Source organism: Chamaea fasciata, unplaced genomic scaffold (genome assembly GCF_029207755.1).
Source record: "Chamaea fasciata isolate MVZ Bird 193981 ecotype frontalis unplaced genomic scaffold, bChaFas1.0.hap1 SCAF_1, whole genome shotgun sequence".
NCBI lineage: Eukaryota > Metazoa > Chordata > Aves > Passeriformes > Sylviidae > Chamaea > Chamaea fasciata.
The window spans coordinates 49942962-49968304 of record NW_027094086.1 but is presented as its reverse complement, the minus strand read 5'-3'; the positions used below and the strand labels follow the sequence as shown (position 1 = coordinate 49968304).

The 25343-nt window shown below is 36.2% G+C and overlaps 1 protein-coding gene across 7 annotated transcripts in view; it reads left to right on the top strand.

Moving 5' to 3' along the window:
• DLGAP1 (DLG associated protein 1) overlaps positions 1-25343 on the top strand; it is a 403833-nt gene that overhangs the window by 124191 nt on the left and 254299 nt on the right. For 6 of the 7 annotated variants that reach the window (XM_066183026.1, XM_066183018.1, XM_066182983.1 and 3 more), the window contains one exon: positions 25097-25205. The gene's annotated coding sequence lies outside the window, so the exon portion shown is untranslated. Of the gene's footprint in view, positions 1-24696; positions 24770-25096; positions 25206-25343 lie in introns of all 7 variants that reach the window. The other variant, XM_066183009.1, reaches the window with a different exon arrangement.

The following is a 25343-nucleotide window of genomic DNA, read 5'->3' as shown; positions in this document are numbered from 1 at the left end:
GTGTTCTCAGTATGTTCTTTTTTTGGATATACTAGTAAGTGTGCTCAGTAATATTTCAGAGATAGGCAGGGAGTAATATTGGGCATTGTTAGGCTGCACTTACCTAATGCTTCATGAGAGACATACAATGATTGAGAGAGAAAGTGGGGTTCACGTTCATGATGTTATACTTTAAAACTTACTCTAGAGAGAAATCCAGAGACATTTGAACTCACAAGGTGTTTTAGCTGGCAGTCCTGTATTCTAAAGATCTTTCATTTTATCTTACATTTGCTGTTTACATAGAACATTTGAATTAAAATTTCTGCACCCTTGAGCATGTGTTCATTACAGTGTAGCAATTTTTACACAGAAAAACCCAACTCTTTCTCACATACAGCTCTCAAATATTTTAGGTCAAAACCTCAGTTGTTATGAATCAAGATCAAGTTGTAGAAATGTCTCATGCGTGCCTTGAATTATTTCTGGTAAGTGTTTTTCGTGTGTTAATCAAAGTACAGTATGCAGCTATTTTGATCATATATTTTACTGGTTCCTCTAGCACTACAACAGTGATATGAGAACAGAAACTGTTGGTCAGAGTGGTATTTCTATTAAAAAGCTGTCCAGATTCATGCTGTTTACTGCTGCGAGTAATAAAAGTATCAAAGACTTACAGTGAACATAGCATTAAGGTTCAATAAGGAAGTCGTAACCATTTTGGAGAACCTTGTTTCTGGCAAGCTGAGGTTTTAGTTCCTGTCTACCATGCCAAGTCTTTTGTTCAGTAATGGTCTATTGCCCAAGGAAAAAAATGAGCAAGTGCCATTCATACTGAGGATCAGGTACTGAAACACTGCACATTTAAGGTAGCCAAATGTCTTGAAGGTGAGGACCTATAATTCTTAGTAGAAATGCTCTGTCTTTTCCCAGTATGGGAAGACATTCCAGCTGGGTCCCAGCATCCAGCTGGGTAAAACCAAGAATGCATCTTTCCTCCTGTCCTGTTTTGCCACATCCTGCTTTCCATAGGATGGAACTCTCCTAGAGGGTAACTGAGCCAGATGGGAGCCGCCACTCCTGGTGATACTAGATGTAGCCAGAACCCCAAAATGAGGCAAATTTTGGATTTGGTCATGCTAGAACTTTGGTTCTTAACTTCCTCTCTGAGTCGCTCCCCCCAAAAAACGTGGCCAAGATTGATGCCTTGGTTGGCACCAATTCTCTTTTGTAACCATACTCAGCCCTCATATGCAATTCAGGGCTGTTTATTCAGCTTGTTATTTCATCTTGAGAGTTTCCTGAAATAGCCTTGGAAAATAAATTAAAATCTGGTATGGCTTTTTGCAGTGTGGAAAGTAATGGATATTAAAAGCTGACTGACAGGGTGCTTTCCTGCCTGTTGTCAAAAGGAAATAGAAATTAAATTTAGCAGAGTTCATGAGTATTGCTACACTGAGGAGCTCTCAATCAGTAGTAAAGTAGATAGAAACTGTCATCCCCATTTGCAACAGAAGCTGCAATTTGATGATACAAATTTGCCTTCAGCCTGCCCTCCTTGAACCAGGCAAGTCCTGGTCAGATTCATGTGCTGTTGCTCACATAATAACACAGTTGCATTTAAAGATTTTTCAGAGTTTCACTCAGACTTCCATGTTTTAATATATAATAGTATCTTCCCTGCTTCAAATTAAACTAGTTTCATTACATGTTTAAGGTTTAGCTCAGCAGCACTAAAATGCTGGTCTTTCTAATGGTGAAAGAGGTTTACTGAATCATTTAAAAATCTGATATGGTAAAGCGTGCAGTTTTCCCAGTTACTGTGCCTTTTGTAAAAAGTCAAAGATATATCCATGAGGATGGCATTCAGATTTTCTTTCCACATCATGAGCAGTTAGCTCATCATAATTTGTCCTGATAGCTGATGTTCCTAAATGAGAAAAGCTTTCTTTCACTTATTTAATGTTCAGAAGTAATTCCGTAAGTGAGAAATGTATTTACTGAGGGAGCATATCAACTTGAAATAATGCATTGAAGAACTTGTGAACAAATTTATGATAATTCAGTGAAGGTAAAATAGGCAATTTGTCTCCGAGATACTGCTAAGTGGAATGGAATTAGATCCTTTAGGCTACATCTCCATGGTGATTGTAAATATAAAGTTGGCTATGATTCTAAAAAGAAATTAAAGCTTTTGGGTTACTTCACTCACACGTTTTATGAAGAGATTCTAGGCTAAATGATCAATGTTTTAGCAGACATGCTTGCTTTATTTTGGAATTTTTGGTTGCTCATTGTATGTCGTCCTGATGCAGAACTTTAGCATTTGGAATTAGATGATGCTTATTTCAGCCTCCTAATTTCTTTCTCTAGAAGCTCTTTCAAGTACTTACACTCTGTGCTAACATTCAGCAGCAGCTTGCTCTGTTTATTCTGTGGCAATGTGAAATTAAAAAGCAGCTTTGCAAGCAGCTACCCCAGTAGATTAAAGGCAAATGATCCCATTTTCTGATGAAGTTTGGGTCATGTTGAAAAAGTGAACTTTTAATACCTGTTACAAAAGCATTTAATTTGATTTAAAAGGCAGCAAACAGAAGTAGTGCCTTTTCTTCTTTCTCCAGGTGGACTTGGTTCCTGCTTCTGAGCAGCACTATAAAGAATGACCCGAAGCCCAGACTAACTGATTCAGTAAAGCAGAAAAGTTTCATTACTGGCCTGAGCTTCTATGGCAGCTCTGTGCTGGCATTTGATCATTGGACTGTAGTGATTCAATCATTCCACACAGCTAATTTAGTGTGTTTCTTTATTCACATCACAGGAGATTAAGTGGAAGTCTTGACCAGTGCCTGCCTGCATAGTCAGACTGGACTAATCAGTATTTCTGCATGCAGAGAATGAGGTCCTGGAATGTGATCAACCTTGTTAGCAACCACAGGGAAATTCTCAATGTAACCTGAAAGTCAGGAATTTTGGAGACGGAAAGAGGGGGGATCATAAGAAACATTGCTTCTTATGATCTTATGAGAGAAAGATAGTCCAATAAAGACCTCCTGTTTCAAGAAGCTGTGTATTAAATAGAAACACTTATCATAATAGTTTATTTTTACAGGACAAGATGTATGGCGGGCACAAAATTATTTTCAGTGAGCCAGCTGCATCACTCAGTATTAAAAATCAAATTGTTTAGGAGAAGAAAGAAATTAAGAAGGGAGCTAAGTAAGAGCAAGCAATTATATTTAAAGTACCTAATATTACAGGTTTCAGTGTGGTAGTACAGCTGCCAAATAACTCTCCTAAACAGTCTCATGTTTATACTATTAATAGTAAAGGGGGAAAAATACTCCTGTATTGCTTTCTCACACTTACGTAAATTCTCTAGAGCTGTTGGAAATGTCTGTTTTGCAGCTGATGTATTGTAGGCAGCAATCTTGCAGAGTTCTAGGGCAGGGTTTGTGGTGACAGGTCAGGTGAACTCCTTTGCCATGCAATAGTGTGTCATTGCTGTGATACTCAGTGGCTGTTAACTAAGGATGGAGAGTCACTCTGTGCAAATGTGATCATAAATATTTCAAGACCCACTAAAAAGCCCAGCAGAAAACAGAGCAATTCTAAAAGTGCGAACTTTGATCTTTAGCAAGTCTTTATATCTTCGCTCTTCTACACTCGTATTTCCAGCCTCAGTGCTGTGTTTGGTGCTTTTTGTCCTTAACATAATTTTTGCCTTTTCTTCTTTTATTTCCAGTTTCAGTCACATGTTTAATGTGGGGCTTTTTGTCCTTTACGTATTTTTTTCCCTATGCTTATAGCTGAAACTTAGTCACAGAGTGTGTAGACTCTTTCCTATGATCAGTCCCAGATATTTTATGAAACAATCATAATGTGTTTTCTCTTAGCTGACAGCAAGAAATAAAAGAAGAACTAGGAAAGCAAAAATAACATCAATACTGACCTATGGTTCTCTGATGAATCTTTGTGACCTGATTTTTGGTGATGGCCTTTGTCTCAATTCTTAAGTGTTTTGGCTTTAAAATCAAACTGCATCACCATGAATTTATAGTGGTATGTTCTTCAAACTAAGAACTATTCTTATGATTCTTGGCATGTTTGAAAGTAATTTGTTTGAATGATAGTTGCAGTCATATTTTATGTCTGGAAAATGCTTACATTTGAATCACTACTGTTGTAGGTTTTATTGTCTAGAGCAACAAAAATAGAACAAACTTCACTTGATAAGGTGTTTTGTATTAAAACTGTGTCATTGATCTCAGGAAAAAAGGTTATTGTTCCTAATAAAGGAGCTTGCAAGTAGTCTGGGAAGTATTTCATTAAACACAGACCCTAAAGCTATTAATATTCTTTTGTCTTCCTTGACAGGCAAATTTTATCTTACAGCAAGTTCAGTGCTCTTCTTGAGCCTCTTTTATGATGTGACTTCACTGTAATATTTGTCACTTTTGAGAATTACAGGAATTCTTGCCATTTGTTCAGATGTTTTACCTAGGCTCTAGCCAGTAATAGGCTGAAAGGTAATGAGAGAAACAAACTCTGTCCTGGGAACACTGAATTATATCATCTTATATAGGGAGGGGAAAATAAATATAAAACAGTATATTTTCTGTGGTCATTTAGCTGTTTTCACCTGTGATTCAAGCCTAAAAAGAACAGCTTTGGTAATTTATTGATGAAGTAGTTTAACAGAACATTTTAATATATGTGTACTGTAACAACTTTGGATAGTAAATGGATTTTTCAAGGCTACATTTATCAAAATGTAGGAACATGGACAGATGTGGTGTACACCAAAACCTTTAAAGCTGGAAACCCTATAAGGAGAGAATGATTAGGAAATACACTTTTTATCTCAGACTGCTAGTAACCATTCCTAGGTGAATAAAATTCTCTGAGATGAAGCCACAAGATTAATATTGGATTACTTGTTTCTTCAAATGGTGAAGATGATTTCATATTATTTATGGAGCAGCTGGCTCCTGAATTACTGGATATAAACATTAACAAAATACTCTATTCATACTGAAAAATCCGCATACTGTCATAATAACAATCTGGATAATAACACTGCCATCCAAAATTTCAAATGGATGGATAGAAAACAATTATTTTGAAGTTGCTGAGCTGCACAGTAAGAGAGAATCCTGCTGAGGCAAACAAATGGTGAAGATCCTCTGCAGAAAATTCACATGGAGTTCTTTTTCAACCACAAATTCAAGAACAAAATGCTGTGGAAAGGACTTAGAATAAGCAGATTGAATCTGTTTTCCTTCTTACTTCCTTCACTGTTCCAAATGAAAGGTTGTTTTTTTTAAATTTCATTTCTTCTTGAGGGGTCTATGCCAAATAAATAGTATGAGGAAAAAATGCACATGCACCAGTGTCTAGTAGGTTTTCCCAGTGCAGCTTGGACAGCAGGACTCAGCTACAGCATCGTGGCTAGTTCCTTCAAACCTGATGGTTACAGTGACATGTCCGTGTGCTGTGGAGGAGTTACTGAAGAGCATTCCTATCAGAACAGTAGCACTGAAGGTGAGGAAATGCCCTAAACTGGAAGGAGGAAAATCTTCTAACCATCCTGCATTTGAGGACCTGGATACTGGAGCGATTAACAGATACCAAGGTTGTGCTCTTGACCTGAACCACACACCTGGCTTTCTCTGTGGGCTGACTCAGAGAGAGCTTGCAAAGATTAACTTCTTAACTTATGCACCAAAATTCAGTGGCCCTGTTTTTTTCTTTTGTGAGGAATGTTTTCATAGTAATTTTGGAAATCAAAGTAGAAATTCATCAGAGTAGATGAATGGATAATTTTTTATCTACATGGTCATAAACCCCTCCAAAGAACACATGCTGCATAATGAAGCATGACTTCTTTTGCAAACTGTGTCTTGGCTGTTTCCCAATGCTTTGTATTTTATCTTTACATCCAAGACTTCTGTTTTTACAGCCCTGTAATTCTCATGGGACCTGTAACTGTTGATGTCATGTGCACCAAACACCAGGCACAGTACCAAGGCCATGCCCCTTGTACTTCCTTGTTTCCTCCATGTCTCAGAGTATTTCAAAGTGAAATCAGTCATTTTTCATGTTTGTAATGCTTCCAGAGAAGTCATCTGCCTTCCTGAAAATGTTCAAAAATTTGCATTTCACAAACTTTAGCATAACAGTCAATGCCCCTTCAGAAGCTATGTGTTGTCACCAGCTTTCCAGTATGACATATTGCTCCCATTTCACTGTTAAAACTTGTCAACAATGGCTTCTATTCTGTAATTATGCAAAAAACGAAGCAATTCACAAAACAGGCTGCTGCTAGGAGAGAGGGGACTACGTTATATTCCTCTGTATGCACCATCTCCTGTGTTGGCTGAGTTCTTAGGGATCATGTTTCAGCAAACTCAGTTGTCATGGGGTTGTTTGGCGCGTAAAAGGCTGATGGGGACAGGCAATACAGAAGCAGCCCAACAGCTCATTGAAGTGGGCACCCAGTTTGAATAACCAGTGGTTTTGATGGGAGAGGGAATCAGTAGCAGCTGTCTATATTGGACTTTGCTGCAGAAGAGTAAACACTGAGGACTACTGTGCCTGTGTTTCTGCATGGAGGAAAGATCTACCAACAGATCACCAGTGACATTTTTACCAGTTAGGTGGAGAACTGGGGCACTGTGATCCTTTGTTGTTCTAATTGATTGACAAATTGAGTATACTTTGGTCAGGTCATTTTTGTAGTTAGTAAAATCTTACCTACTGTAGATCAAAGGGAAATATGTCTGCACCATTACCGAAAATTTATATTTTCTTGGTTAATGATTATATATTATTATATATTTTATTATTTCTCTCAGCCAAACATATGCTGGCACAATCATAGCTGTTCAGCTTGCTGTGGTTTTACTGAAGGGCTGATCTTTAGTCAGAACTTTCTTATTTCCCTCAGAAATATTTACTATCTAATGCTTGGAAATATTTATCTCTAATGAAAAGGAAATACAGTGAGGTAATTAGCTGACAGTGAATTTATTTGCTGTCCATTTAAAAAATTATGCCTTATCAGTCAAGAGACTTGAGACACACTTTGGAGAGATAAGTGCCTGTGTTTAAATTATAGGAGGCCTCCTTAGGGTGACTTGGGGTATGTGAATACTGACAAGCCTACCCCTCATTACTGCAATATTAATGTTTGCCATTTTCTTCCTTTATCAAACCCCAACATACTCTCAGAGGTGTAAATGTGCTGAGCACAGTGATGGGTTTGCAGTAATGTGTTTTCCCCTCTCCATCTGTACTATCTTTTATTTGTTGCTATAAGCAACAGTCCTTTGAATTGCTGTATTTATAAAGCTTTAAAATAGGACAGATCAGAGCACACAATCTTTGTGACAGGCTATTTTTCTCTGTTTTTTCCATTTAAAAAAAAAAAAGGCCTGTGGGAAGATATGCTCCCTCACCTGGATTTAGTAATCTTTGTTCCTCCAGAAGCTCAGAGGTTTTTTGCCTCTTCAAGGACAATCTTTTTAAAACTGGCAAAGGGAGGAGGCCGTGTGTCAAAACTGATTAAATGTGTCAGATGTGATCATCTATTGCAGAGGTCTTTAACCCTGTACTCTCAGCATCCATGTTGAAATGTGGGAAACTTGGCTTTCTTTCTCAGGCTAAGCAAGTTGTCAGAATAATTGTCAAAATACTTATGACTTCAAATTCAGATTGTATCAAGGTAAGACCTCCTCCATTTACATTTTAGGAAATAATTGATATATTCCTAAAATATTGAAGTTGATGAATGTGAATAAGCATTCAATTTCATTTTCAAAGAAGTCAAAGAACAGTTGTATTTTCACTGGTGGTTGTGTGGTTGCTTTTTTATTTTATTCAACTATTATACAGGAAGAATTGAATTTCTGACAGCTTTTGAGGGGATTCTTATGAAATTCCTTTGCTTTTCGTACTCTTTCAAATATGGACCACAAGCTGCAAAAACAACAGTAGTTTTTTATAAGATGTTAAACCAACTGTGTTTATCTAGAGGACAATTTATGAGAAATTAGCATCCACCTCCTGACTGGAGGTATAATTCAGGAGGAAATAAACATCTCAATATAGTCAGAAAAAAAACAACTTTACTGATTGTGTAATGTGCAGGGAATATGATTATCATGAAATATCTCCAGAAACTCTGTTTATGAAATCATGATATATTTATATCTTTACCCTTTCATTACTTTTTTTCAGATATATTATTTCAACATGAGCAGTACATGCAAATATGACTCTGAAATGTTAAGATTCATAATTACATCTTTATTGTAATTATTTTAAAGTAACTTTTGAAACATTAATATATATGTAATTTTCTTTAACAGCTTGATTGCATGAAAGAGCTTTTATTTACTTTGTCACAGAAAGATGATTTGAATTGAATTGGGCACATAGGTGTCAATCCAAAGTGCAAGAAAATCAAACTGTTAAAAAATTGTTAGGAGACTGTTAATTATCCCCTTCACAAATGATAAATTGCTCATTTTTATTGTGGTAAACTTTCAAGTTTGTTCAGCCTTTATAAAATGTTATGCCTGTTCAATACAATGAAAAGAAATTGTGTAGTATTTCAAAAGAGCTTTTAAAATTATTGAAAGGGACAATGAATTCAGCTATTTTTATTTCAGCGATTCTGTGTATAAAAGAAGACCTTAGATGAGAGATCATGCTATCTGTTATTTCTTCCTGTTTTATTTTGCAAGCAGCTAATCCCTTTTCTGATAGAGAAGTTTTTCTTTGTGATTCAGAGGAGTGCACCGTTTGGATGATGCTTAGTGAAATCAAATCAAGTTATGAAGCTTGGCTGCTCCCCAGTCTTGTACAAGAATAAAGTCAACAACAAAGAAATAATAAAAAGAGTTCAAGCTAAACTGCATTTGGTGGGTTAGATTAGGGAGTGGCTACAGGTGCAGTTGAGTTGTCAAGTCTAACCAGAAGGGGCTTGTGAGCAGCTGAGGGGAAGCTGCAGGTGGAAAAGCTCATTACCACTTTGATACTGCTGGAACGGTATGTCTGAGTCATCTGTTAAAAATAGTGAAGATAGAAAGACCTCAAAGTAAACTTTATCGTGACATTCCTTTAATGAATGTCTTTGCTGTGGAGGGAACGGGAAGAGGGAGAGAGGTCTACTTTCAGCTTGCATGTTGAAAGATCACTGGAGATGTGTGCGACCAAGTGAGCAGTTCCTGCCCCAGGCAGCTCCCTCCTTTGCAATGTCTTCTTGGAAATACAGGGTTTGGCACGTGAGCAATGCTTAAGAAGTTTTCTTCCTTCCCCAGAGCGTATGGGTCAGTGGTTTGGTTTCTGAGGATCTTAAGATTTGGTCATCTCCTTATGTTGTTGATGAGTAGAGTGTATACTCATCAACATATACAGGGAAGGATTTTTACAGGAGTATATGGGACATATGTGGTACTTCCCAAAAAATGCATGACGGGAAAAAAATTATCTCGTTCCTTCTGCTGCTGCTCACATCTGAATTATGCTTTTGCCTGTGAGCTTAAACAAAACATTTTCTGTTATCCTTCTGGGTTCTTCTTAGCATGGTATCAATGTGAATTTTTAATGGCTTAGCATTTTCCACTACAAGTGATCCAGCTAGTCCAACATCAGTATAATCATTTCGCCAACTGCAAACTTGCAGTCACCTGTTCAAGTACTAACATAAATAAATTTTATCAACATGGACTTCAGATCTTAGGTCTTCTTGCTGTACCTTGTGATACCGTGACAAACTGTTTCAAACTAGCTCAAAAATAGCTACATAGTGCTGCAGTCCAGAGCAATCTAGACAAAACCAGTAGCATATTTCTCACAAGTTTTAGAACTTTTGCACTTAAGCAGTTCTGAAAATGGTAGCTTACCCTAAACTGTTGTTATTTTCCATTGATAAACGATAGTATCAGCAAGACTCTCACCTCCTGAGCTTAATTGTGTTTTCTTTGATTGCTTGATTGAATTTCTCTATAATGTTCCATACTTCTTTTTCTTCCACCCTCTCTCCCAAAGCCCTTTTTTGAAGGACTATTTTTAAGACAGTTATCATCCTACAGCCAGTTCATCCCCCATTATTGCTACACTTGCAGTCTCTAAAAAGAGGCAGTAAGCACAAGGCTTTCTGTCTCAGGGACATTTTGCATCATTCTCTGCACCAATATGGCTGTGTTAGACTGTGTATAAACTGGTAAAATAAACAATGGGGGAGAATATTCTATGAAATGGATTCAGATTGAGGTGGTTTTGTGTGTTTGACAAGGAAGTATTAGTGTATGAGAGCAAATGTCATGCATGGGCAGCTGCAGAATTCAAAACGGGCTTGCTTTGGGCAGTACTGTTCCACATATGTATGCACTTCGACTCTTTCTGGCTAAGTATACTTCTAGAAATTGTAAAACCTTTTCATCCAGCCTCTGCTGGATAACAATTTGAGAGGGTTGCTCTGTCAATAAGTTAAGTGTTTCTAAAAGGCAGAATAGAGTTACTTTTCAGTTGGAAAGATAGAGTGAGATGGAACTTGGGAATCTGGCATTTGAACTATTGATTGTAGTATTCCTCAACAAGAGAGGCAGTCAGCATGAAGCACTTAAAATATCTGATATTGCACTGTAGACTAAGAGCAAAAAGGCTTTCCTGATTTTTTCCCTGGTAATGTTTCCCATTTCTCACAGAATTAAGTACAGCAAGGAATGACCTGGTCGATAGGTGTTAATGTTGATTCTGTTTAGGTCACCTGAATGACATTTTTGTAAACCTATGCAAACAATCATGGTACTGTAACAATAGTTAGAAGGTTAAGAAAGGTTCCATCTCTTTTCCTACTGAAAGAATGAGAATTTGTATATGTTCCCAGAGCAGAGACCTATAATGAGGCATATCATCCAGGTAATTTTCTTTTAAAATAACAAGAAACTGAGGAGGGGGGTTTGTAAAATACTGTCTTTTTCAAATGTTCAAAGAGAGCACCTTTCTACAGTCATTTCAGTTGAAATCCAGTGGAACATAAACATTTGATCACATTTTGGTACTTCTGAACATTTTATCCTATTCTTGGATGTGCCTTTCTAGATTTTTGAAAGTTTGACTCCATCTTTGTGCCCAGCTGACTAAGAACTGGTAAATTGTTTTTAACTCTCTTGTGAAAACCATGACCTATTCTGCAAGTAAAGTTAGCTTTATGAATTTCTATACCATCTTCTCTGTTCAGGTTGGCCATTTATTACACTACATGAACCTTTAAAAATCAAAGGGGGATATTATTTTTGAAAACTGCCTAACTACTGTTTTGTGTATACTGAAAAATATCATGAAAAATAGACTTTGAAATATTAATTTGTTGTAATTATAAATTTTTTCTTGACTTTTTAGGATGAAATTTATTTTAATCAGAAATGCACCATTATGCCATTATCTATATGAAAACCTGTTTAATTCTACAAGAATAGTCTCTTGGATGTGTGAAACAAAACTAAATCGAGTTTTCCTACCGATCTAATTCAGTCCTGACTGAATGCCATTTCTTACCCATCCCTTTATCTTGCAGTCAAAGTGAGCTGTGTTGAGGGAGCTCAGCTGCATCTGGTATTAAAGCATTTCCTGCTTCGCTAGCATTCCCCCTGCTTTAGCTGGCTTTTTTTTTCCTCATGCACTTATGCTGTGAATCAGGGCTTTGTTCCATTAATGCATTGCCATCAAAAAAGACTCCTGATACTATTTTGGTGCTGCTGTTTAATGCAGAGGTCACTGCAGTATGTGGGAATTCCAACCAATAACCAAAGACTTACCGTTCCAGGCATTGTACATTATATATATATATATATATATATATATATATATATATATATATATATATATATATATATATAAAACTCAAACAACAAACCATTTCCACTATGGGGAATTGTTAAAAGAGATGCAGTCATTAAGTGAATCTTTAAAAAACTGTGATCCAGACCCCCACCACCAAACTCATACCTCCCTCACATGACAAAAATAAATGTGTGTCTTATGAATACAGACACACCAAGTGGTTCTGTACAGCCTTCTGGATAGTTAAAGGGAGGTGAAAGAAATCAGTAATTGTGTTGTAATCAGCACAGTTAGCATTTCTGACCTCCTCTTGCATGTCTGGTACTTGCAGAAAGTGAGTCATTGGCAAACTAAACCATGCAATTTATTTGCAGATTGTGAAAACACAAACAATTTGGGAAAGGAAAAACAAGGAGAATTATTAATCCTCCTTCACTGCAGAACCCTCTGCTGGTGATAGAATGCAAACTTCACTTGCATCTGAAGATCTTGCGAACCTGAGGCTACAGACACTGAGAAAACCAGGGCTGTTCTATTGCAGTGGACCGTCACATCACTACCCCTTTCTATGCAGCCTTACGCAGGCAAAATTGCAATATAGTTACACCCAGACTTTATGTTTGGAGGCATTGTGAATTTGTGTATATGCGTGCAGCTAACTTAAAATACTAAAAGGACAGTTAAAATGGAGTGAAAAGGACTCCTTTATAGCATTCAAATAGCTGTGATGTGGAGAAGTACAGGTTGTGTAGATGTGCTGTAGAGTATAAGGCCATGAGGGCCCTGCATATGAAATTGAATTTCAGAGAAACAGTTTTAAACTGGGTGGTTGAAAAAGGACAAACTCCTAATTTTTTGGTTCTTCAGGATTTATTTTTTTTTAATTATATTGATATTTGAGTTGGGATATTTATAATTTCTTTCATATCTTAGGATTACTTTGAAAATGGTTTTAACTTTCTCAATATGCTTGCATGCAATAATTAAATGTACACAAATTCTTCTGGTACTTTTTTTTTTTTTTTTTTTTTTTTTTACATCATAGAAAAAAGCAACCCAAAAGTGCATAGGACATCTCTGTCTAGACTGTTGCAAAGAGGTTACCCTTGCTTATTGTGGTGCTGAGCCACTTATGGCATTGAGAACAGCGCTACAAACACCATCCTCCTTGGCATTGTATATCAATCCCTTGGGTTTTGAGTAATAATAGCTTCCACTTCAGTATTGCCAGTGAAATTGTCAATTATGGCACTTCAGTTCATCTCCCTGTACGGAATGGCACATCAGTGAATTGGTTTCAAAACAGATACAATACCAGTTCAATTTTTCACAGACAAAATCCTTCATTCACCAGGATTTCTGTATTCTACAATTTAGGATCTCAAGATACTGTGTGGTTTTCAACAGTTTTCTGCCCATCACAAGTTGAAACTTGTCAACTGTATGTTTTTTTGCCTTCAAAATGGAAGAAAGTATTGGGGGGAAGGGTACTATAGGAAAAGATATTTTAATTTTGATAGTGAGCAAATAAGAGACAGGAAAGGTAACTACTTGCATAGATAAGATAGATTGGCTGTAGGTCAGCAATTACAAGCTCATGCATTACCTTAAGCTGAACCCTTGGGAAATGAAGTTTATCAGTCCCCTTACCATGGCAGCAGTTCTATGACTTGGTTCTTCTTTGACCTTTCTGGTTTCGCAGTCTGTTGCAATGCTGTACTAGGATACACTGGGAATTGCTACAAAACATTCTTTTTGATAATTATTCCTGAGGAAAATATCTTTGCAGATAAAAAGGGTGTTATAATAGGGATGTAAGGAAACTTTGGTTATTGTTGCAATCAGCTCTGGTAAATAACACAGGTTACTCTTTTTTTTTTTTTTTCTTTTTTTTTTTTTTTTTCCTTGGCCAACCTTTACACACCATGCTTCTTGATTCTGGGACTCAATAAAGATATTGCACTATAGTGATTCTGAACAATGTGTAAGAAGGCTCTTGTTTCAGTTCAGTAAGAAGAATATGATATTGTTATCTATGTTTCTTGTCCTGATGTGGTTGTTTTGAAAGTTTTGGCCAAGGTTGTAACCAGCAGAGCAGTAGATACATGTTAGTATCAGGCCTGGTTTAGAGGTTTGGCTGAATCTGGTACTGTAAAACTTCAGTTGAAAATCTACATTTACAGAAAGCCACAAAACATTCAGCCAAGTAACAGGGCTGATTTTTACTAGCCTAGAAATGAAAACAAAATCAAGTGAAAGCAAATCATGGTAGGGATATTGGATGAAACTCTCTTGTACCAAGTTCTTTTGTAATTGTAATAGCAATTTCTTTATAAAAGCAATTTGCAATGAATACGAATTATGCGCAGTGATGTCACGATCTGATGTTTTGTACAAAGAGTGCATTAAAAATCTTTAACTGTGACTCATTCTGGTTGCAAATGCAAAGTCAGGCTCACAATTTTATTTCTTCAGGCCACTCAGAAAAAAATGCTTGAAAGCTGTTTAAAAAACCATCAAGTCATACTATCTTGGACAGAAAGCCAGTAGTCATTGTAGTTGCATGCCAAATAAAGGCTTTTTTTCTTGGAGTTTTTTTTATTTTCCTGTTAAAATTATTTTTAAATAACATCTATTTTGTCTGCTTCTTAGGAAAACTTATCCATTTTTAGTGCTGGCATATTTTTAAGTACTGACTGAAGTAGTTTGTTTGAGGCCAGAAGTCTAATTGAGAAATGATTAATAAAATTAATCCAGCATTCAGAGTAGTGGTTTGAATTTTCATGAAAATCTTTCATTTCTTCAAGTCTTTACACTTGACTCATCACTTTGTTTTCAACTTTTGGATAAGTGGAACTTTGGTGGAGAAGTCTATGTCAGTTCAAATGAATATTCCTCCCATGTGAAGATTTCTTTGCAAATTACAGGCTGGAATTTATGTGTGGACACTCTGACCACTCAAGCCATGCCTATAATGCACCATAATGAGAAGTTTTGAGTGCCAGCATATTTAAGAGGAAGCTACCTTTTAGTGACGGATCCTGCATGGCAGTCAGGTGCTAAACACCTAGACAGACATGGTTTTTCAAGGAAGTCTAGAACACAAAATGTGTTTACCAAAAGCGTGCAAATCTACACATTTGATGTTTGTATTACAAGTGGCTGCTGCAACAGAGAGTAATTCAAGGGCTGGAGAACTTAGATACTGTGTTGTTCTGGTATTTTGAGTTCAGTAACCTAGAATGAAAGCATCTCTGAACTGATGTCTTCCGTAATGTAGCAGACAAACGCCAATATTACCAAGCAACAGTTCAGGCCACAAAGGAACAAAGTGAACACATTCAGACACTCACCCAACATTATATAGAGGCAGTGCCAAGGACATTAAATACTTATTTTCCCAATGCATTTATTAATCACTTTCTCAAGAGCTTATGTTAAAAAAATCTCTGAATTATCCGACGCTGAATATGTTATTTTACAAATATTACTGCATTTTAAATAGAAGGATTTTAGAGACACAGAGTTAACAAAAAGAGAACTTGAAAAGTGAATAGTAACAAAGTTCCAAATAGGAGAAAATTTTTTCTGGAGGGTTAGGGAGTATGTTTGTATGGGTTGGAAAAATTAAAATAGAAAATACTCTGTTCATAAAATCTGTTGAAAGGAATTTTTTCATATTGAGAATTGATTTTTCAGTCACAGTGGTTATTTAACTAAAAATTAGGAAAAGACAAGGGCCGTCTGAAGAAACAACCTGATGATATTCGGAGGATGGTTTTGCACCTTAAGGTTATTATTTTTTGTCCATTATGCAAAGTTCACCAAGGGATCTGTCAAAAATACTATAGATATACTTAGGATACAGCCAGTTTTGTTACAAAGCCTTCATTAGGAATGGGAGTCATGCACCATGTAGACCCCAGCATGTCATTGCAAGTTTAAACAATAAAATTTTTGTAGCATGTCATGAAGATTTAGCTATTGGGGGTATTTTATGAATTCTGTGTGACTTCAATTAGATTGACTAGCTCAGAAACTAGTCAGATTGACTAGCTCAGTAAAAATCACCTGTTCTTGTGAAAACTAATTAACTAATTTTTCCTACATTCCATGACTATTAAGTTTCAACTCTGACATACATCTCATTTTAAGATCCTCCATTGAAAGATCATGCTCTTAATGCCTTCCAGAATCATAAAAATCTGATTCCTGGGTACTTGGCCGTAGTTAATGGTAAACAAGATAAAATACAGAATAGCTAAGAAGATTTCACCTTTCTTGCCTTAAAAACTAGACCTTAAAGAGAGCTTCATAAATCATGAACAATTAAAACAATGGTAATTCCCCAAACTAAGAAAAGGAAGACTCAGAAAAATGAAATATAAAAAGGTCTAATAATGTGCCAGAGCAAATTAATTGAAAATTGCAGGTGAACTCTGATGGACTTTTTGGGCATTATTAGTTGAATTTAACAATGGTATAGCGAGATAGTTTTGGCTTCTTTATCTCTTAGTATATGAATCCATCAGATTTTTCAACATTCTCTATATTTAAAGAATGTGAAAAAACCCTTATATGTTGTGCTATTAAATCATGTCTGCAGACTGTTTTGCATATACTGGCAGGCTGAAGAAGATAAATCCATCAAAAAATGAGAAAAGGAAATGCATGTCTTCATAAAGTTGCATTAAAACTTCCTTTTCTTCTCATATGGAAAACCTTTGATATCATAGAAATAATAGTATCTAAGAGTGTTAATATTCTTGCTTATGTTTATGAATGTTAACTTAATTTTTCATCTTTTGTCCCGTAAGTTAGTTTTACCTTTTAATACCTAGTTGTACATTTAAACTATCATTATTACTCTTTGTTTAACTTTGAAAGTCATGGCAGAAGTATTTTGGAAGGGTTCCCTTTTCACCTGCATAATAGTCTAACTAGCTTGTTTTTTTTCTTGTTTACTATCAGATGTTTAACTTTTGGCATAAATGACATGCAAGTTCTTCCACTCATCTGTTGTGGATGTTTTCACAGAACTCAAAACAGTTTTATTCTTAGAGCAGCAAATCTCTCTGTCCTTTCTGCATGTTTCATACTACTAGATGCTTTGTCCTGCTCTTTTTCTATCACTAGGTACTCTGTTCCATTTGCTTCATCCATTTATGCATGATTTTGGACTTTGAAGAAGTGATAAATGTTGTGTCCTCTTTATCACTCAGCTGTTAAGTAGTTCTGATAGCAGAAACGAGTTAGAGCTGGTTCATTAGGTCATTAGAAAGCATTCTCAGGAGCACCTTTTCACTTCCAGCCTTACTGCACTAAATGCTGTTACATGGAATGATTCCATTCATTAATTGGTCTAAGGCAGCATCCACCAGAGCTTGTAATAACACAGAAGTATTCTGTCACAGTGGCTGTTGAAATTATTATTTCTCATTTGCAATTCAATGAAACTGTCATTTTTCCTTGTAGTTCTGCCTCTTTTTGCCATATGTTCTCCTTAATACAAGCAGTTGGGCAGCACTTTCAATATCACTCATTCACCTCATCTCTTGCTTCTGTTGCTCACTGTGGAGCAAGCTTTCTGCAGCTACAGCCCCCTTATTGCTGCCTGTGACTGCTTTCCCCTTTTGTTTTCCCTAATGAAGGAAGTTCATTATTCACCGTTCTGCAGTTCATATTTTTTGTTGTATTTGTACAATTTGCAGCTGTAGTTGAATGTTATATAAATGATTAATTAGCACTTATTACTGTTTTACATTTCCTAAGTACTGCACAAACTAACTAATCAAGCAGTCAATGAATGAATTAAGAAAAAAACAGCACACAGTTATTGGAGTTGTGTTCTCTCTTTGACATTCTCTTGGATGCTGGTATGCTGTGAAATCTGTAATCAAAAAAACTATGTATAAAAATTCTCCTGATTAGGGGATTTTTTTTTCAATTCTTTCACAGTAAAATATAATTGAAAACCGGTGCTTGTGTAGTTAGATGTAATAAACCTGATTACATTGTGCGGATTTTTTAAAAGCTCTTTACTTCAACCTATGTTCGTGTTCAAATCAAGTGCAATATTGGCAGCCAGTGAGAGCAGCAATAGGCCAGCAGCAAACACCTGGGGCTAATGTACCATACTCATGATGCCATAAAATTGTCTTGATATGCCCTGCTTATTAGCACAAAATAAAGAGAAAATATTTGTAGAGTCAACCTGGTAGTGTTGTCTGTTAATTTTTTAAAATAATAAAAAATACATAGATAATGAAGATAAACTTTGTACTATGTAACTCTTAATTTGCTTAAATATGCATCAGGAACTTACGTTGCCATAATTTAAGCCTGGGACATATAAGATTAGTTTGTACACTTCTGAATCAGCTTTGTTGACAAGATAGTTTGAACTTGCTTAAGTCTTTTGTATTCTGTTTGACAAGACAGAAAAATACATGGTTTACACTGATAAAAAAACCACTAAAACAAAAACAAACAACAAAAAAAAAGGCAATTTCTCTACTAACATAAGGAATGCTTATCTGTGCAGGACATAATTCCTACTGTGCCTTCACTAGCAAAGACAGTTCAGTTTGGTGGGAATTCATGCAGGAGCAAACTTTCCTCATTTTACCACCCAGTATAGCATGATGGAAAGATAATGAATTTTCTCATGACAGCTTTTTTTTCCACATCAAGTGTAACTAGAGCCTTGTTCAGGAGGTTTGAAGGTTTGAGTTCTAAGTACAGTGAATGGATGATGACTGAACATAAAAAGTTCTGCACTGTATGTGAAAGCCATTACCTAGCCAGATGTTTTAACCATGGAAACTTGCCGGGAAAGCCTCTCTCATTTATACACAGTGATGTTTAGCTTTGGCTCCAAAGCAGGAGCAGAATGACCTGAACCACATGAAGAAAAAGAGAGATTTTTTCACCAGAAAACAGAAAAGATAAATAAATGTCCTTTTAAATATTTTGACAGATGATCTGTTACGCAGATTAATTTTTGGTAATAGAAATTTAACCTTTATGAAAAGGCATGATTAGATTATCAAAGTATCCCCCTGTTTGCAGATTCGTAGTAGTGCTGCACAGGTAGAGTTCATTACTACGCAGTGCATTTTCAACCAACTGTGTAATTGAAAGTTTCTTCCTGCAACAGCTGGATGCCATTTTTTTTGACATGTTCAGTATCAAAAACTGCTCAAATGCCTCATGATTGCTATTTAGGCTGGAAGCAGTTTTTCAGCATTTCAGAGCAAAGGGAATTTTGATGATTGCAGAAGTAGTATTTCATGCAATAAAATCATGAGCTGAACATGTTTAAAATTCACATGTAGGTTCTGGAAGATGTACTCTGAAATTGTCTACTTTTCACTGTATACCAGGAGGAATAATAAACCTTGGTGGTTTTTTTATTGTCTTCTACTGCCCATCATGCTATTTTGGGAATAGAGAGATGAAAATTTAGAGTGGTTCAAAGCACAGTAATTCTTGGAGTGCTACTGACATAATTGCTGCTATATGTGTTCCCAAAAGGGAATCAATGCAACATAAAGGCTGTGTGAGAAACATGGAGAACAGGGTGATTTGGGAAGGACTATTATATATTTCTGTAAATGTTACTTGAGGTACACACGTTTTTAAGCCTATGTTGTGTTGCAACCACTTTTATGATGTACAGATATTTTAGTCATAAATTTTAAAGGATGTATAAGAGTATTTGAGAGAAAATGATTGTAGTTCATTTGTTTGTAACATGTCACTTGACTGTGCAGGTGCAATGCTGAGATTTTCATCATAAATGTGGTGTCAATACATAATTCTCCCTATACATATGTATCAAATGGTAAGGGGAGTTGGATTCATGGGCTTCCCTCCTTCCCTCCTCCCTCCCTCCCTCCCTCTGAACCAGATGCACTAACATATTGGTATGCAGCACTATCAGCCCAGTTTCAACTGTTTTAATGGCATGAGCAATGGAACAAAACACATTAAAAAGTTTTATTGAGTTTAAGGTTTTAAACTATTCCTGTTTAAAATGCATTCTTGGAGTGGTGGTAGATACAGAAAATTGTGGATTTAGGATTTTTTTTTTTTTTTTATTTGCCTCTGTTTGTAGTTTTCTGCCTGCTTTAGAGCCATATTCTTCATCCATATTGCATGAAAAATCTCACAGTGGGGCAGTCAGGTGAGGAGCTGTGGAAGCTTCTCCTTATTAAGAAACAGGTTTGGAAATATTAAGGCTTTATATAACTGATTCTTTCAGTTACAATGAAGAGCAAATTAAAACCATTTACCTCCAACTAGAATAGACTGCAGAGCTTCCCACTGGTGCTGATGCAAGAACATTTCGTAGAGAATATTTTATTCCTCCTGTGGATTGATGTTGAGGGAAAGCCTATGCTTGGGATTTTTCCTTTTTGTCATGTGCAGACTTATAACTCAGTTTCAAAAGCAATTAATATTTATGAGGTTGGGCTGAGAATAATACAACTGCGGTGAGACAGTGAAATGTCTGCCATTCACACACTGCTGTATAGTGGTAAAAATACATATTTAAGTTTGAATTAATTAAATTGTATTTAATCTTTTCTCGGTGAGCTTGTAAACAGCAGTTCATATCAATGCTAATGTATATTATTGGCAAGTGACATGTGCTGTCAGCATAATTTTAGACACATTTCATTTCTTGCATAGTGCTTATCACTAATACAGAACTTTAAACTTTTTTCTCATTGGTGTGCCGGCTGCTGAATCAGAAGGTTTTTCCAAGATGTAATTTTTTTGTGCTTTATATGCAGGAACAATGGAATACAAATAGTGATTGTGTAGTGACTTCCTAAAGCAGCGTAATTAAAAATCACACTTTGCAGAGCCTATTAATTGGCATTGATTTTAATCCTTCAGGTTTGCTTATTTTCAGTTTAAAATGAAGAATGATCAAAAGACTGTGTCTCTGTAATTGGTGGCAAATACAATGAGGCTAAAAGTGCTCATCGTCTCAGCCTGCCTTCCAGAGCAGGATGATGGAAGATATGAGCAGTTTATTATTGGCAACCTGGTGCTCCAGTTGTCTTGGGGAAAATAAGTGGTTTGCTCTGAGTATGAACAAAACCTTAATGTGTTATTATTACTGTAGATCAGGAGCTGAGCTGTAGACATTGAAGTATTGCATTAATATTTGCTGTGCTTGGATTAGCTGAATTGGCAGTGCATTTAAGTAGGGACTTGGGCTTTCTTATTATTTACTTAATTATATTTGTAATTTACTGTGGCTGAGTACTCAGCATGATTTTTAATTGTCTGAGGGAGGCTCTTAATTTTACAAATGAGGTTCAATAAATGTGTGTGATATTGCAGTCTTGGCTTTATAGGAAGAAGACTGAGTTTTCTGCTCATTGCTAAGCTTTATGGTATTCCCGTTACTACTACACTAGTGTGGTTTTAATTAAATTTTTAGAGGTTCATTTGCGTGTAGTTACTAGGCAGTCCTAATTTCTGTAATTATTATTATTTTGCTATAATTTGGGTAGCAAATATATGAGGTTCCTGCCCAGTACTTAAAAAGTAGAAGAATGGTTGATGCTAATGGCTTAATAAGCACTGAATCATCATCTGAAAGAGGCTTCTTCTGAACACCAGAGGTTATCTGCCATTTTTAACATCAGGTACTCACCCTCATTGAAAGGTTGCAGTATATATAAAGTCCCTCTAAGTACACCTTTGTAATGGAACAGATTTGGGTTGTTAATGTAGGCCAGTATCTTGATCTTGTGTACAGAAAAATGTATGCTCATGCACTTCCACTGTGAAATGCTTAAATAAAATATGTGTTTAAAAAAAGGGGAGAAAAAAAAAACCCAGGTAAAAATTTCATCCGTATCCTTTACAGAATGTATTGTTAATTAAAAATTATGCATACAAGCAGAACCCTGGGAGTGTAAAGAAGCATCATGTAGAAGAGAAATCAAATTGTTTAGTAAGTGATAAAACACTTGAAGACCTGCCCTTCATTTCCTCACTGAAATTTGGTTTAATGATAATGGTCACTCTGTGAATTGGCGTTCTGCACAGGAGTGGTACAGATGTGATTGGAGTCTGTTTCTCAAACTCACAGATTCACAGAATAATTTACGTAGTAAGGAATTACAGGCAGTTACCAAGTTTGTGGAGGGTCTTGTTCAAATGAATGTTCAGTATCTCCCAGGATGGAGATGCCACAGCCTCCCTGGACACCTGTTCTGGATAATTCTTTGCTCCTTTTCTTTGCCACACTTTCTTCCAGGGCTGGTGGGTTTCTTTGTTTGTTTGTTTGTTTTTGTTTGTTTGTTTTTGTTTTTTAACAAAATCTATCTAAAAATACACCAAAAATTATAAAAATGGCCATCATGCTCAGAAGTTTTTTTGGCCCCTGCCCTGTTTCATGCATCAGAGATCAAAAGAAAGAATACATGAGCATGTCAAACTTATTGTCTTAGCTTCCTGATGTCTTGAACTTTGGGTCTTTCTGAGCTGCATGTTTCTAAATATTCCTAGTTACCTAAATTGAGGGAATTTAATTTTCCCACACTTTTCCTGAGTTCTCTTTGAAGGCATGATTTGATCTCCATGACCTACTGCATCAAGAGTCCCACAGAACAACTGCGCTTTGCAGAAAGGGCCACTCCTCTTTGTTTATTTGTTCAGCTTTCTTTCTTTTTATGATGTGACTCTAAATCAGCTTGATTTAATGTCCTATGGTTGTTTTCATAATCTTCCATGATTCATCATTTATAGTGTTTCCCTATTCAATTGTCCCTCATGCAGAAGTCATTCTGCGCACACCATCATCTTGCTTTTTTTGTGAACCTTTTCTGTTTGTACCTCTCTGGTTAAATAAAAAGTAGGGAAAGTGGTCAGAGAAGGCGAGCACGCGTCAACATGCACAAATAAGAAAGATTGCACAAAAGCAAGACAGATTAAGAATTCAAGAAATTTTAAAACTATTAAGCCACACTAGTGGCTTAAACTATTAAGCCACACTAGCCCATGGCCATCTCTGAAAACTGTCATATATACTTAGATGTTTCCAGAAAGTTACTTCAGATTTTATCTTTTTTACACTTCAGGCAGTGGCTTACAGTGTGCTTTCCACTTGTGTGATGCAGGTGATACCTTTACATTGCCTGCCTTCAGTGTCTCTGTCATCACTAAATACATCTGACAAGTTAAAATTTCTCTTATCCAAGTGAATTCTGTCAGGTAAGAGAAACCCATTTTAGCCCAGCTTCAGCAAGGTTCTCAACCAAATCCTCAAGTACGGGAGTTTCAGTGGCTTCAGAGAAGTCCTTACAACTCAAGGCACCTCCTAAAAACATGGAGGATTTGTTCCTTTAGAGATTTGTGTTTGTAAGCTCCCTAAGGAGATGTCATGACAAAAAAATGAATCCATTTTACTTGTTACAATTAAACATACTCTGTCAATTTTATACTCTCATGAAAAATCTGAAATGCTTATGATGTAGTAAATATTATAGGCAAATTAAAGCCTTCCTGAAAAGAGATGCTATCAACAGGAAATCTGTGCATTTCTGAAATAATTTAAAAGCAGTTTCTAGTTCTGTACCTCTCTCTTGATCCCACTGCCAATCTGATAGTTTTATCATCTCATTTTCTTACTTTGAGTATATTGTTTTCTTCCACTTCTGACGAAAAAAACCCTGCACAACCAACAAAGAAATACCAACTGTAGTGAAGGAACGGGGAATTTAGTTTTAGAATTAAGAAGAAATATACTAAAGTTATATTTACATACCTCAAGGGAAAGGCAGGCTCTCAAAGCCAGCTCTACACAAAGTACTATCATTGGAGTACCAGTGGAATGTGTTTCTATACTGAAAGTAATGTCAGAGATTCTGAAGCAGTGTCAGAATTTAGTTTATCTTGGAAACAGGACTCACAGTAAATACAAAGAAAGTAATGAAGAAGAGACTGCGACTGTCATCTGTTTGACTGCTGTAGAGGTCAGGGAATTCCCAAGAATAATCACCTCTTGTGTACAGAGGCTATTCCTGTCCTCATAGTGGTTGCTGGAAAGAATTTCAATCCAAAGTTTGATGTTTTACTAAGATGTGCATCCCGCTTCCAAAGGAATTAATTTATGGAAGATTTTTAGCCTGTGGGAAGTGGGACATCAGACTCTGATTGGGTTATAAAACTATTCTAGTTTTATAAGCATGAGTTTATAATATTTGCACGTTATTTTTGCTCTGAAAATTTTTACTTGCTTTTTCTGACAACTTACCCCCAATAGTTAACTGTGGTGTGGAAAGGTATTTCTTTGAATGAGCATCAAGAGATTAAAATAACTAAAGAACTCATCAAACAAGTTATTGTAGTGATCAATCTTCAGTATAGTCCAAAGCTAGTATCAAAGCACCCTTAGCTGTGATTTTTTTTTCTTTTAATATGCTTTACAGTGAAAGTTTGATTTGAGATGTTCACTGCATTTACAAGACAAAATATTCACACTTATTCTGGCTTGTACTTTCAAATTGTCCACATGAGACCTTTAGGTGATGGGAAACAAAACTTAAATAGTGAGATGACTCATAGAGAACAAATATAGAACACGGAGGAAAGCCATTTATTTCTGTTAGTCTCAGTAAGTAGTACTGGAGAAATAAGAGGGAAAAACATGTATATAATTTTTCCTTACAAGAGAGAGAAAATGGCTTATAAATAAGTATTTTCAGTTTATATCATTTTTAATGTGTAGCGACTTCCCGCTGCAATTTTGTCCACTACCCATCAAATGCTGGTGGGGTAAGTACGATGGATACAGCTGGGTGGTTCAGGTTTTCTCACCATTCTCCTCTGCTTTTCCAGACACAGACATCAGGATTCCATGGTGTTTATGTAGAGTGAGAAAAGGTGGTGGAAGGGAGCGAGTGGGGGAGAGGTGAGCTTGCAGACATTTACTGAGGCAATCACATGTAACTAGTCTTTGCACCTTTTGGTAAAAGAACCAACAAACTCTCCGTGCATTGTGCAGGGAGAGTAGGAAGGTTGAGATGGCACCGCAAATGCAGCATTATGCAATCAAATTTTTTTTTTTTGTGGCAAAAAGGAGAGTGTGGAACCATGTGAAAACCTTGCCATGGAACATTGTTATAAAACATCCAACATTGCTGTGATTTTTAATGAATACATAGATCCTTGCCATGTTAATAATTTTATCTTGTTTCAGGCTAGTAGTTTTAACTCCTACACTTTGATTGTGTTTCAGAACAGTCAAGCATCAAATATTGGAACTGACATCTGAATTAAAGAGTGTGCAAAAATCTCTTCCCTCTTTAACTATTGAAACAACTAAAATGGAAAACTGACTAAAAGAGGTGAGTCCTTTCCTCTGATCATAGTTTGTATTAAATGTCTCTGAATGCTGTGGTTAATTTTTTTCACAAGTCTAACATGAATGTAAAAATGTATACATATAATATAAACTTAATATAAACTTAAATGATGAGTAGAGC